Below are 13,986 nucleotides of genomic sequence, written 5' to 3'. Positions count from 1 at the left end.
TGCTGTGAATCTGTCATTAAATGGGTTAAAAACAAGCTTTGCTGGAATGTATCAGAAGGGTCAATTGCGCTAGTCACATGTATCGGATTCATGGTTTAATTACTGGTTAGTACCTTAAGTGCTGACATGAGCAGACTTCTGACAAATTAACCTTCCCTATAATTGGTACCTTTGATGTTGAAATTTTGGATGATTTAAAAAAATGTTTAAAGTAAAAAGTTTGATGACGAGAGTAAATAAGTAAAAAAAATGTTCATCCCATTATGTGCTGCAGATGTATGTATATGGGAGAAAACGCTAGGCAGTGCGAGGAGGGTGTTTCTATGATGGTAGCGGCTGCACAGCAGAGAGAGTGTGTGTACCCTCCCTTTTCTGTATCCTGGGGTAAAAGTATTGGTGTATTAGAAAGAAGAAAAGGGGGACTGTGTGGGGGATTGACAAATATTGTGCACTATGAAAGAAGTCTTGAAAAAAATCTAGTGCTTTGTTTTTCTAACATTGTTATATATTGTCTTTTTTTTTGCGAGTATACTTCAGTAATTCAAGAGTAATTAATATGTCTCTGGAGTAGTAACAACACATTGAATCTGATCAGTATTTAATTTTTAAAAGCCTGCTGGGACTTGGGAGTTCCACAGTTATAGGTTGTAAGAAATCAGTCAGTTTTTTTCTGTTTCAGCGAGGGAGTGAGTGTCTTTGTTTTTATTTCATAGTGGATTACTAGAGAGTGAACAGTAACGTCTGTTTTCTGCTTTTATATTTTATATATGAATAGACAGTAAGATGTAATTGTCTACCTTCTAAAATTGTACAAGTATAATTTAATGCATTTCTGAATTGCATTCTGATTTTTGTTAGTAATTTGACTTATGTGTAAGTGATTTCTTTTTTAGGTGAGACACTGTGGGGGTATGTTGCTTTATAAGATAAAGATTACGGGTTTGATTCATTACAGGACACATTCTCAGTGCAATTTGCCTAACGTAATATACACACAAAAGCGCATGCAACGTATGGACGGATTCATCAAGCAACGGCTCTTCAGATACGTACCAAGGTGAATTCGGTCGCAAGTTGTCTACACAACGTAAAAAGTGACGTAACAGACACTTGCGTACAACCACGGAAATCATGCGCACAGGGCAGCACGGACTACAGACTTTAGAAAACGCTATGAAATGTCCGTATACAAATAGATCAGTTCCGTGGATTTGCCTTGTGTTAAGAATGCTTGAGAATTTTTTTTAATACTTATTATAATGAGTGTACTTTACAGAACTTTAGCACACAATAAAATACCACATTATTTGGCTTTACATTAAATATATATTTATATATATATATATATATATAAATATTATAAAAAACTAATAAATGATAATATTAATAATAATAATGATGGTACTGATAATAATAATAATAATAATAGAGCTGTAGCAGCAACTAATTGAAAGGTCTGCAGATATTACCCTTGGACAAAGATATCCACAAGCAGTAGAAGCTTTGCTAACTTGTAAACAGACACTACACATTACTACTGCTAGGCTTACAAAATGGAAACTCGGTTTGCTGGTTCCTTCTAACATCAGTTTGGAAGGATGTGTAGTCCATAATCCTGCTACACTTCTGCCGCTACCTGAGGAAAGTGAGTTTTTTACTGTCAGATGTTGGAAGTTGTATACATCATGATTGTTTACAAATTGTTGAACAAAATATCGATGACACCCCATTGGAAAACAATGATCCTACTTTGTATGTTGAAGGGAGTTGCAACAGATCTGAGCATACTGTTTTACAGTCGGGAAATGCAGTAGTCACTGACAATTAGGTAATGGAAGCCAAGGCATTACCACCTCCACACTCAGCTCGGATTGCAGAACTTAAAGCACTCACTAGAGCCTGCCAACTTGCAAAAACAAAACTGCAAATATATACACAGATTCCAGGTATGCTAAAAGTGTAGTCCATGATTCTGGGGTCTTGTGGAAAATGAGAAACTTTCTCACATCAAATGGCACACCTATTGCATATGCTAAGGTAGTACAAGATGTGTTGAATGCATTAATGCTTCTAAAAGCAACAGACTTCATGAAATCTCAAGCACACCACGGATGTGGTGTCCACATGTAATGACAGAGTGTTAGGCTGACGGTCTGATCACCAACTCACGGAACAAGATGGCGGAGGTCTTCGCTTATAGCAGCCGCCTTTCCCTTAGAGCTTTATATGCTCACCGGTACTCAGATGTCCCCAGGACTTAACTCCAGACGTAGTGTGAGTTGGTAATACAGGGCCGTAGCGGCAGGCCAGGAGACTGAATAAAAGGCAACGGATAGTCAGACGGTAGCCGAGGTCTAGGGTCACAAGCAAGAAGAGTAGTCAGTAAACACGCCAAAGGTCAGGGTGACAGGCAAACAGGGTACAGGCCAAAGGGTCAGGGTCACGGGCAAACAGGCAGAGTCCAAAGTCCAAGCAGAAGGTCACAACAGGAAAATCCAACAGGCAGAGTATCACAGGATTGGATCCAACAAAACAGACAGGAGCAGGTCAGCAAACTGGGTCAGTATGCGCTATAACCGGCAGTGAGGCTAAGCCCTCCCTGCCTTTAATACTTTGATGCGCCAATCAGAAAAGAGGAGGACAGGGTTGACAATCTGCCTCAAGAGGCTGATAATTAATTACTAGCTTAGAACTGGCATAAATAATAACATAAACAAGGAACATTTATATATATATATATATATATATATATATATATATACATGTACATATATAAATGAACCAGTTTAAATCATAGGAGAGTTCCCCCTGGTGTTGGAGGATGCCCCTACACCCTCCTACTCTAAGCCACAAAGAGGAGCCCAAGGAAGAATAACAGTGCATTGAAACTAATGCACGCGCCTGGCTGTTAGATCACGCCAGGATGCGGCATACCGCCGCGGCTCGTGACACAGAGCTGACAAAGCAGCAAAGTCAGCAGCAGAAAATGGATTACAAGAACAAAATGTAAAAATTACTGTAATTACTGATAAGAAAATGTTAATTGCTGTGCAAAATGCTTGTTCTCCACAAGAGGTCTCCAGCTGGCAGCAAGGAGGATGTGAACCAGATCACACAGGTTTGTGGCACATTAGGGATTGTAAGCCTTTTGCACCAAAAAGTTTGTACCCTGCTTTGGTATATCCTAGTCATGGTTCACCGCACTTATCAAAGACTGCTATGGCTCAATTGATTGGGGCCTATTGGTATGCTCCAGAATTCTCTACATTAGCCACTTAATTCTGTGCTAGCTATTTAACCTGCTTACAGACAAATCCTGGATGCATTGCTTCTACAGAACAGGTACCCTCTGCTAGAAATTTCCCTTATTATTTCATCCAAGTTAGAAATTAATGTTTCCCGTTCGCTAGTAATCCTAGCACCATTTAGCATTTGAGAATATGGTAAACCTAGATTTAATACTTGGGGATGATGACTGGAAACTGCTAATAATGTACTTCTGTTTTTTATGAAAAACGGACGTATTAAGATGATTGCCCTATCTCTGCATTTTAACATCCAAGTAGTCAATTTTATCCTTGCTATATTTGTATGTGAACTCGATGTGTGAATTAGTTTTATTAATGATATCCATTCTGTTAATGAACAAACCACTTCCAGTCCAGAGCATTCACAAGTCAATGAAATACCTGGTGTACATTAGTATATCCCTATATAATAACCATCATAAATACAAACGAAATTTCTTTTAAGTGTGAGTTCCAGCAATTATGTGACCGACTCGATGGATGGACCAACATATAAAGGGTTGTTACTGTTTACTGACTGTATTACTGGACTATGCAGTATGTATGCATATAGGTTGTACAAGTCCTTTGTGCATAAGAGTAGATGTTGTGGAATGTTGATTAAGTCACTTAACTTACTTAATAAACTTGTAGTCTCTTTGAGGTATGTATAACACTGGGTTACCACATAACCATATCAATGCATTTAAAAGCTGCAAGATGGGTTAATACAGGGACCTCCTGACTGAGATGATAGGTCTACCAGGTGAGCAGCTCTGCATGTTTATGTATTTTTGGTACTGTGGATAACAGGTGTCGAAGTCAGCAAATTGGATAAAGTCATTTCAATTAAAGTCTAGCAAACTTGGTTGTCTTTGTCTGAAAAGATGCGTACGGTACGCTATGACGTACAAGGGCACGCTACGGCGTGAAAGGGCGTACGCATCCACTACACGTGGCAGCAACAGTAATTGGTCTTTTACCATACATTCGCACAAACACGCATACTTATAAAATAGTACACATTATTGGTAGTTGCAACACATAGTCAGTTATGTCGAAATATAGTAGTATTTATATGTTATATCAGAGTTACATGCATATTAGTGAAATACACAGAACGGGTTAAAGGAATAACATCATGAGTGGTATCATAATGAACCTTGTTACATAGCCTACTGTTTGGTGCGCTCTGCGAGGGAATCGCAGAGTGCATACGCAAGTTATAAATGATAGGGAATTATGAACTACTTAAGACTAAGGAATTCTGGCGGGAAGAGCAGAGCATACCCCCTGCAGAGATGACCCCCTCCTTTGGATTCCTTAGGATGAACTAGCCAATGATTGACGACCCCTTGGACATTCCTGAGACCCGGACCAATAGATGCAAGCCATACCATCTTCATTGTATTACTGTACTTGATTGTGTATATAAGCAGCAGCTTGTGATCCAGAGTGCAGACTTCTTGTCCCCAGACTTCAGGATTGAATGACTGCACTGGATCCAGAGTGCCTGCGTTAAGTAACGGCTGTATTTACTATTACATCGCTTGAGCATATTTTTTCCACTTATTGCGAATAAATCTTTGTGCGTTGGAAACACAAATCGAGGTTCGACAATCGTTATTGGTTAGCGACAATACGCACATTACAATTTGGGGGCTCGTGAGCTTTGGAGGTTTCGTTGCCGATGATACGCAAGACCAACGGATTTCGGTTCCTCAACAAAGGGTGGAGACGCGTCATAAACGGGTAAGAACGCATGGTGTTCAAAACCTGAATTTTACTCTGTGTTGCGAAACCGAATGTCCGTTTTGCATTATCTAGAGCACGCTAACTAGAACCTAGGGACAAAAGAGAAAACTGTTTCTTTTTTCTGTCATTGTGCGTTTTAACTGTATTGCATTGTTTAGCGTATGTGTACTTCCTGCTGTGCGTACGCGAACTTCCGGTAAACTTGCCACGTGGTTAAACAATCGTGTTGATAGTTATTATACATGCATAGTATAATTACTTGTGAAAGCCTCTGAGACATTATTACTATTGTTGGGAACTTTTGATTTTCTGTGCAGAAAAGGTGTATAGTGTGTGATGTTGTAACGTAGATACACTGTTTTATTGTTGAGGTGCTCAGTTGCTGTCTGACGAGGCGGATTGCCCAACTGAAGGACGGTATACAGGGCAGGTATACCGAATGCGAAAACTGGGTTTTCGCAAAGCGCTACCAATAGATCGCAAGGTTTGCTAATAATTAGTATTGGTAGGCAGTGCGATCCGGTCGCACCGTTAGTGCGAATTGGTGAAGCAGCTAGGAGGAATTATACTGAAAAGGCAGGTTGATTGTATCGACTTTGCGCTCCCAGCGATAATAAACTCAGCAGATTTTGTGGTTTAGCCAGGGTATCGAGGAGCTGATAGCCCTTGGGGCCCACAGTGATATTTCTGTATTAGGGAAAAGCGAGTGAGCGTGGCTAAAGGAAATACGTTCACCGAGGATTATAGATCTCTAGCGGTGAGTATAGCAACAGAGTTGAAATTATTAGGTGGAAAGAACAGAGCATTGCGGTGTGTCTGTATTTCACATTTGGCCGGAAGGAACAGAGCATTGCGGTGTGTCTGTGTTCCGGGTAGAAGGTATATTGTTCAACATGGGTGCTAAGCATACGCTAGAGATGGTCAGTGTACTGCCTAAGGAAGGCCCTATTGGTTCAGCGAGGTTTCTCATGTGTAAGAAGTATGGTGCATATGCAACTGTGTATTGTGACACGTGGGTCGGGATGACCAAAGCTTGTGATAGGCCTTTCCCAACAATAGGGAGTTTTAATGCAGAGGTACTGAATACTGTAAAAGATAGAATATGGTTGATCAAGTCAACGAAAAAGAGAAATAGACATAATGATTGTTTAAAATTGTGGCAAATGGAAGGTAACACGTGGCAGAGCAGTGAATGCAAACCGGAAATAGGCGTGGCGAAAAGCGCGCGCAAGGCGGATGTAACCATTGAGAAGCGTGGCGAACTCAGCGCAAGCGCGCCCCCGCCACCTTATGTGGCGGGAGGGGTAAGTACAGCCGTTGTTAAAACTGAAAATAGAAAAATTACTAAGTTGTACCCTGTTTTAAATCAGTTTCAATCAAGTGTATCTGAAAACGAAGATGAACCCACTGTGATTTCGGCCATTGCCCATGCTGTTAATGTACTAGAGGCTCAGCGCAAGTATGAGAAAATGGCTGAGATAGGTGAGAGTAGCGTGATCACTAGGAGTGAAAGTGTTCTAAATCTAGGGCCTGTAAATCCTGTAGCGTCCCCTGAAGTTAGTGTACCAGAGGGTGTGTTCCCGGTCCGCACAATATCAGTTCCCAATGGGAAACCGGATAAGGATGGTGTAGTTCCTTTAAGAAATGTTACAATGCATTGTCCCTGGACTAGATCAGAATTACGTTCCATTATGACTGAATTCCCAGATCCTAGAAAAGAGTTAGCTAAATGTCAGAAATTTGTTAAAGACTTAGGGAATGCTCATGAACCAACCAGTAAGGATTGGCGGGTAGTGTTGAGGGCGTATCTTCCTCCCAATACTAACATACAAAAATTTATTGGAGATTGTTTGTTGGAGGAAGATGACACCCTGACTGATGAGATTAACCAACGGAATATAGAACAAATTGTCAAACACTTAGCCATCTGTTTTCCAGTAGTAGTAAATTGGAGTAAGATTTTCACCATTAAACAAAAGGATAGTGAAACTGCCTCAGATTACTTTGCTAGAGCTATAACAGCGATTGCACGATTTACTGGGATATCCAACATAAGTGAGGACCCACATCACAGAGAGGTAGCTGTAGGGGTACTGATGGATGGCCTTAGGGAAAATTTAAAGACGAGAGTACAAACCACATTACCTAATTGGAGAGGCGTCACGGTAGACTTCCTTAGGGAGTCTGCTGTGGAGCATGACAAGAACCTTTTTAGAAAAAGGGAAGAGAAAAGTGATAGGTTAATGACGGTAAGTATACAGGCTCTAGAAGGGGTGCATACACGACCACCAGCATACAACCCATATAACAGGAAACCTAAAGTGATCAGGTGTTTCAACTGTAACGAGGAAGGACATTACAGGAGAGATTGTAATAAAGAAAGACTCAATACACATAGGGGTGGGTCACATAGATATCCTCCAAGAAAGGATTCACATAGACTAGAAGACTCACATCTACCCGCGCATATTACGGCAGCAAATGCTGCGCGGGAAATCAATAGTCAGCGCTAGGGGTCAGGTCATACCTGTAGTCTACAGCCAGTGAGGTTAACTGAGAGTCAGAGTGAAGAACCAACAATGATAGTTGACATAGCTGGCAGGAAACAAACTTTTCTTGTAGATACAGGGGCGGCCCGATCTGTGATAACCTCTCCTTTCAATCTACAGGTGACCAGCAAAACTATTCCAGCTATGGGGGTGACGGGAAAAGTGTTACATTATCCTCTAACTAAACCCGCCGAAGTTACTATCGGGCCTCTGCATACTAAGCATTCGTTTCTCTTGGCTGCAGCGGCTCCTACTAACTTGCTAGGGAGAGACTTGTTATGTAAAATGGGATGTGTCATATACTGTACTTCAGATGGTGTGTTCCTAGATATACCCGAGAAGGTTGCACATGAGGTACAGGACATATTGGACACCCCTCCAAGGTTAATGTTACACTCTCCTGTTATAGAACAAAGTCCATCTCAAGTAAAGGGGATGTTGCTGGAAATACCAGGTTCCCTATGGACCAGAGATGGACAGGACACTGGACTGATGGCAAACGTAGCCCCTGTCATGGTCAATCTAAAAAGTGGTAGGATAGCTCCAAAAATCCCACAGTATCCATTAAAACCGGAGGTGGAACTAGGGGTATATCCTGTTATTGAGAGGCTGTTACAACAAGGGATTTTAATTCGTACAGCCAGTACAGCAAATAGTCCCATTTTCCCTGTGAAGAAGAGTGGGGGGAGGGGCTATAGATTAGTCCAGGACTTAAGGGGAATTAACAAAGTTGTTGAGAGCCAATTCCCCGTAGTGCCGAATCCAGCTGTCATCCTCATGCAGATTCCACCGTCTGCCAGTCATTTTACTGTCATTGATCTATGTTCTGCTTTCTTTTCAGTCCCTCTTCACCCTGACTGCCAATACCTTTTTGCATTCTCCTACAGGGGAGTGCAATACACATGGACCAGACTACCCCAGGGGTTCATTGACAGCCCCAGTATTTTCTCCCAAGCCTTACATGACTGTTTGCAATCCTTTCAACCCCACAATGGGTCTGTTCTAATTCAATATGTGGACGATTTGTTGTTGTGCTCTGATTCTTTTATGTCATGTTTACATGATACTAAATTGTTGTTGCTTCATCTTTCACAAACAGGGCACAAGGTGGCAAAGGATAAATTACAGCCATGTCAGACTAAGGTCAAATACTTAGGACACTGCCTCACTAAGGGGCTAAGACACCTGACAACCGACAGAATTGAGGCCATACAACACATGACCCTGCCGCAGAGCCAGAAGCAGATTCGTACTTTCTTGGGGATGTGTGGATACTGTAGGTCCTGGATCCCAGGTTTTTCTATTCTGGCATTACCATTGCATGAGCTAGTCTCTTCCTCAAAACCAGAACGTGTCATACACACAGAAGAGTCGGAGCAAGCGTTCTTTAATCTTAAAGACAGTCTGACAAGAGCACCTGCATTGGGAATACCTGATTATGAAAAGCCTTTTGAGCTATTTTGTACAGAAGCTGATGGCTGTGCAGCAGGTGTCCTCACACAGAAACATGGTGACGCTAGCAGACCGGTAGCATACTACAGTGCACAATTAGACAATGTGGCAAGGTCACTCCCAACATGTCTCAGAAGTGTAGCAGCAACGGCCCTTCTAGTAAGTAAGAGCGAGGATGTAGTATTAGGACATAATTCAACCATCTATACACCCCATGCTGTATCAGCTCTGTTAAATTCAGCCCAAACCAGACATGTTTCTTCAGCTAGATTCACAAAGTGGGAACTAGCCCTGATGGCACCCTCAAACATCACCATCAAACGATGTAGCACCCTAAATCCAGCTACATACCTTCCGTATGTGTCTCAAGAGACACAAAGGGTGGGAGGTGAGGAGACCCTGGTTGATGATGAGTTAGGCAAGAATACTGACACGCATGACTGTATGGAACACCTGAATCAGACCTTTACTGCAAGGCCCGACATATGTGACACCCCCTTAGAAAATGTAGATTTTACGTTTTATACAGACGGAAGTTGCCATAGACAGACAGAGACAGGAGAGCTATGTACTGGTTACGCTGTTGTAGACGATCAGGATGTGGTAGAAGCTGAACCCCTTGGTCCACCTCACTCAGCCCAGGTGGCGGAACTAGTAGCACTAAGGAGAGCGTGTGAATTGGCAGAGGGTAAATCAGCCAACATATATACTGACTCTAGGTACGCCTTCGGGGTAGTGCATGATTTTGGGGCCCTTTGGCGTCTTAGAAACTTTACGACAGCAGCAGGTACACCAGTGGCACACTCACAACACATAAAAGGACTTCTGACAGCGATACAGTTACCCAGAACAGTAGCCGTCATAAAGTGCAAAGCCCATACCTTTGAAGAAGACCCAGTGTCATTGGGCAACAACAGGGCAGACGAAGCTGCTAAATGGGCAGCAGGGCAACCTATGACTGTATCGACCGAGACTATGATGGTTTTTCAGACATTAGACACGCAGAAATTAATTGAAATGCAAGATTTGTGTTCCCTGCAGGAGAAGGCGGTCTGGAAGGCGAAGGGATGTGGTCAAGAGTCCTCAGGACTCTGGAGGGATGGACAAGGTAAGCCTGTAGCTCCCCGAACATACTATCCAAGCCTGGCTGAAGCAGCACACGGCCTGACTCACCTGGGTAAAGAAGGTATGTGCAAACTGGTGAGAGCATACTGGTGTGCTCCCGGATTTTCCTCTCAAGCTGGTAAGAAAGCAATGTCATGTCTTACTTGTTTGAGGAAAAATGTTGGGAAAACTATTCCAACTGAGCCATCCCACATCCCTCCTACAGACGGACCTTTTCAGGTAATACAAATTGACTATATCCAACTACCACCGTGCAGGAATCTGAAGTATGTGTTAGTGTGTATTGATGTGTTTTCCGGTTGGGTAGAAGCATATCCGGCAGCCACTAATACTGCTGTGTTCACTGCAAAGAAAATTGTACAAGACTTTGTGTGTAGGTTCGGTATCCCTAGAATCATTGAAAGTGATAGGGGTACCCATTTTACTGGTGATGTCTTCCAAAATATGTGTAAACTCATGGGAATCAGTAGCAGACTTCACACCCCTTACCGACCACAAGCCAGTGGTAAGGTGGAGAGAGTAAACGGTACTATCAAGAACAAACTAGGTAAGATAATGGCTGAAACTGGGTTGGCATGGCCTGAGGCTTTGCCGTTGGTCCTCCACAGCATTCGAACCACTCCTAGACCTCCTCTTAATCTGTCCCCCTTTGAGATACTGTTCGGACGACAACCTCATTTGATCGTGAGTCCACAAGACGACTTAAAGTGTAATAATGAAGTGACTGTACAATATCTTATAAGAATGAGTAGACAGCTGAAACAACAACAACAAAAACTAAAAATGCTGTCACCTGGTATGCCAGAAACGAACTGTCATGATGTTGAACCTGGAGACTATGTTATGATCCGCAATTTCTTACGTTCAGGTTGTTTAACAGACCGTTGGGAAGGCCCGTACCAAGTGCTGCTGACCAGTACTACATCACTGAAGGTTGCAGAGAGAGACACTTGGGTCCATTCCACCCACTGCAGGAGAGTCCATAATCCGGAGAAAGTGCAAGACAAGACTCAGACCGACGACATAGAGCTGTCACTTGTGAGCCTGTTCCGGGAGACCTAAAGCCTGCAGTTAAGACACCTGAACCAGAGACGTTGCCTCAGAACTATCTTTCCAGCGATGGAGTGGCGGTTTTTGTTTTTCTTTTGTTCCAGGATTTTCCTTGTTTTTACTTTTTCTAGGACATTCTATTTTTGTGAAGGAGAATGGAGGATGGAGGAGAGTTCTGGGAGTGATACGGATGAAATGGAGGCCGAAGAAAAGTTAATAGGATATCCTGAGCAGCCCATTATCAAACTTGGTCCAGGGGTTATGAAAAGGTCTGCTAGCTCAGGAACTCGGAGGCAGTGTGAGGGGCTATTGTCTGATGAGTATTGTATCTGCAAGTTCTGCAACTCCCTAGTTGACGAGAGATGCATCCAACGATGCCAGTCCCCCAGTACTCTGAATATAGGCGGACATCCTTTGGAGGATTATCACTCCCTGGTGGGTAAGGTGCTAAACCAAACTGAGTGCTGGGTGTGCTCTCACGTGCCTCAAGGGCAGCATAACATAGGACTAGTGCCATTCCCGCTAAACATATCCGAAGTACTCGAATTAAGGGGTGGGAGGCCCATAGAAGGGAGGTACAATAACACTAGGTCCCCTAGTTTGACGCTTCGACAATACTCCATAGGCAGATCTTTGCTGTGCCTAAACATATCTCATGCAAAGCGCCTGGAGAATTGGGAGGCTGACCTATCAGATCAGACAATGGCTCGCCACACTCATTTTAGAGAGAGACTCACAAGGTCACTACTAGGCAGGAATGCTGATGGAAGTCACAAGTTAGGGCGCATAACCAAACATAAGAAGGTATCTATTGGAAAAGTCTCTACAGATAAATGTGAAAATATCATTAATGCCGACACGTGTCTAGAGCAGATGGAGACACTAGGCATGGGTAGTTTTATCAAAACTCTGTGTGATATCATTCATGGGCATACTGTTCCTTATGTTCTCCCTGATGATGTGTATTTTGTTTGTGGGAGGAAAGCTTATTCCTGGGTGACTCCGAGTTCCAAGGGCTTGTGTTTCTTAGCTAAACTGGTTCCTGAAATCATGACTATTACTCATGAAGAAATGGTAGATATTCACAAGACTACATCACCACCATACATACACACACAGTATGAACACCGTGGCAAGAGAAATATGATTCCTGGTGAGGAACCCATAGCTACAAAATTGATTAGTGAAACTGCTGGTTTCCAAGTTATGGTTGCTCTAGATCTCACCAGGACCGCTCGGGGAACATTAAACTTTAAATATATCCAAGACCTAGCTAAATTAATAGATAATATCACCGAGATGTATGATGACACTTTCAGGTATACTGGAAGGGAGCTACAAGCGTACAAGAAGGAGTTGGTGCAACATAGACTGGTACTAAATTATCTCACCTCTATTACTGGTGGGTACTGTGTGACACTGGCCACCCAGTTCGGTGTCAAATGTTGCACGTACATTACTAATAATACGGAAGACCCTAAAGAGGTTATAGACCGGAAGATGGATGAAATTTTGCAGCTGAAATGGGAATTTCGAAAGAGCCATAATTCTTCGTTATATGAGGTCGGGGAAAAGGTGGCGGGTTGGTTCTCATGGTTGAACCCAGCAAAATGGTTCTCCGGTCTGGGGGAGTGGGTACAGGAAATGATTGCGAGTGTAGGTAAGCTCCTTCTCCTTATACTGGGTGTCATCTTAGCAATTGGTTTAGTTGTCAAATGTGTTCCTACTGTGTTGAAGTGTGGAAAACGGTCTCATAAGAGTAACACTGAGAAAGAGACTGAAAGGGTGGTACCAGATACCGAGATCATGGTCTGTGAAGAAGTATTGTATAATCCTGAACTTGAAACGGTGATTGGGTGATAGTTTATTACACTATCAAAGGGTGGAACTGTCGAAGTCAGCAAATTGGATAAAGTCATTTCAATTAAAGTCTAGCAAACTTGGTTGTCTTTGTCTGAAAAGATGCGTACGGTACGCTATGACGTACAAGGGCACGCTACGGCGTGAAAGGGCGTACGCATCCACTACACGTGGCAGCAACAGTAATTGGTCTTTTACCATACATTCGCACAAACACGCATACTTATAAAATAGTACACATTATTGGTAGTTGCAACACATAGTCAGTTATGTCGAAATATAGTAGTATTTATATGTTATATCAGAGTTACATGCATATTAGTGAAATACACAGAACGGGTTAAAGGAATAACATCATGAGTGGTATCATAATGAACCTTGTTACATAGCCTACTGTTTGGTGCGCTCTGCGAGGGAATCGCAGAGTGCATACGCAAGTTATAAATGATAGGGAATTATGAACTACTTAAGACTAAGGAATTCTGGCGGGAAGAGCAGAGCATACCCCCTGCAGAGATGACCCCCTCCTTTGGATTCCTTAGGATGAACTAGCCAATGATTGACGACCCCTTGGACATTCCTGAGACCCGGACCAATAGATGCAAGCCATACCATCTTCATTGTATTACTGTACTTGATTGTGTATATAAGCAGCAGCTTGTGATCCAGAGTGCAGACTTCTTGTCCCCAGACTTCAGGATTGAATGACTGCACTGGATCCAGAGCGCCTGCGTTAAGTAACGGCTGTATTTACTATTACATCGCTTGAGCATATTTTTTCCACTTATTGCGAATAAATCTTTGTGCGTTGGAAACACAAATCGAGGTTCGACAATCGTTATTGGTTAGCGACAATACGCACATTACACAGGCATGTCAAACTCAAAACCCCAATTGGGCAAAAAAAT

This window comes from Mixophyes fleayi, chromosome 9, assembly GCF_038048845.1.
Source record: "Mixophyes fleayi isolate aMixFle1 chromosome 9, aMixFle1.hap1, whole genome shotgun sequence".
NCBI classification, from domain to species: Eukaryota; Metazoa; Chordata; class Amphibia; order Anura; family Limnodynastidae; genus Mixophyes; species Mixophyes fleayi.
Note: the sequence above shows the minus strand (reverse complement) of the source record.